Consider the following 1908-nt stretch of genomic DNA (forward strand, 5'->3'; position numbering starts at 1 on the left):
GACAGAAGTGCAAATTGAAGAGCGACTAGGTGTTGAGGCACTAGCAATAGTTATGATGAATTTCGATAGTGATGGTATTGAAGAGTATGAGGAGTTGGTAGCCGCACTCGATAGGTGTGAATATCGGTCAAAACCAAAGAAGTATGAGTTAGACATGAAAAATCGACGAGTCCCCACCCGCAGGACCATCTATTGTGCAGGCACCGAAAGTGGAGCTTAAGGCTCTACCACCGCATTTGAGGTATGTATACTTGGGCAGAGAGAATACTTTGCCGGTCATCATTGCGGCAGATTTGAATGCGAGACAAGTAGAGTGCCTGGTGATTGTGTTAAAAAGGTTCAAGCGAGCTATTGGTGGACTATTGCGGATATTATTGGGATTTCTCCCAGTATTTGCTCTCACAAAACCCAACTCATGCCAGATCATAAGCCCAGTATCGAGCACCAGAGAAGATTAAATCCACATATGCAAGAGGTAGTTAAAAAGGAGATCATCAAGTGGCTAGATGCGGGAGTTATTTATCCTATTGCAGATAGTAGTTGGGTGTGTCCTGTGCAATGTGTGCCTAAAATGGGTGGCATTACTGTGGTTCCAAATGAAAAAAATGAGCTTGTTCCAATGAGGTCTGTGACTGGATGGAGAGTTTGTATGGATTACCGGAAGTTGAATGTGTGGGAACAGAAAAGGACCACTTTCCTATGCCATTCATGGACCAGATGTTGGATAGACTTGCAGGAAAGGGTTGGTATTGTTTTCTCGATGGGTATTCGGGCTACAATCAAATTTCTATAGCTCCAGAAGACCAAGAGAAGACCACCTTCACTTGCCCATATGGGACTTTTGCTTTCAAACGGATGCCATTTAGGTTGTGCAATGCTCCAACAACTTTCCAGCGCTGTATGATGTCGATATTTTCTGATATGGTGGAGGACACTGTTGAAGTGTTCATGGATGATTTTTCAGTTGTAGGTGATTCTTTTGATCGTTGTCTGGATCATTTGGCCGAGGTGCTTAAGAGGTGTGAAGACTGCAACTTGGTGTTGAATTGGGAGAAGTGTCATTTCATGGTTAAAAGAAGGTATATTGTTGGGTCATCGAATTTCAGAGAAAGGTATTGAGGTTTGATAGAACTAAAAGTTGAGGTAATAGAAAAGCTTCCGCCACATATTTCTGTAAAAGGTGTTAGAATTTTTCTTGGGCATGTTGGGTTCTATGGGAGATTCATAAAAGACTTTTCAAAAATTACACACCCATTGTGCAAACTGCTCGAAAAGGAGTATAAGTTTGACTTTGATGAGGCTTGTCTGAGAGCATTTGGAGAGTTGAAGGAGAAGTTGGTCACTGCACCTATCATTATTTCACCTGATTGGGGACAACCGTTTGAGGTAATTTGTGATGCAAGTGGAGTGGCACTTGGTGTGGTACTGGGACAGAGGAAAGAGAAAATTCTTCACCCTATTTACTATGCTAGCAAAGCTTTAAATGTGGCCCAGAAGAATTATACTGTGACCGAATAAGAACTTCTTGTGGTGGATTTTGCATTAGAGAAATTTCGATCCTACTTGCTTGGTACTAAGGTCATAGTGCATACTGACCATTCTGCATTGAGGTATTTGATGGCGAAAAAGGATGCAAAACCAAGATTGATTAGATGGGTATTGTTGCTGCAAGAGGTTGATTTTTGTGGTAAAAGATAGAAAGGGGACCGAAAAATCAAAGTTGCCGATCACTTGTCTAGATTTAGAGGAAGAGGCTACGCTAAAGCTTGGAGATAGGGCTGAATTATGATGCTTTTCCAGATGAACAGTATTGGCTGCTTCTCATGATTTGATTCCATGGTTCGCAGACTTTGCTAATTATTTGGTAAGCGATTTGGTGCCCCCGGACTTGTCTTTTCACAAGAGGAG

The sequence above is a fragment of the Solanum tuberosum genome, unplaced genomic scaffold, assembly GCF_000226075.1.
Source record: "Solanum tuberosum cultivar DM 1-3 516 R44 unplaced genomic scaffold, SolTub_3.0 scf00197, whole genome shotgun sequence".
In the NCBI taxonomy this organism is placed as follows: Eukaryota; Viridiplantae; Streptophyta; class Magnoliopsida; order Solanales; family Solanaceae; genus Solanum; species Solanum tuberosum.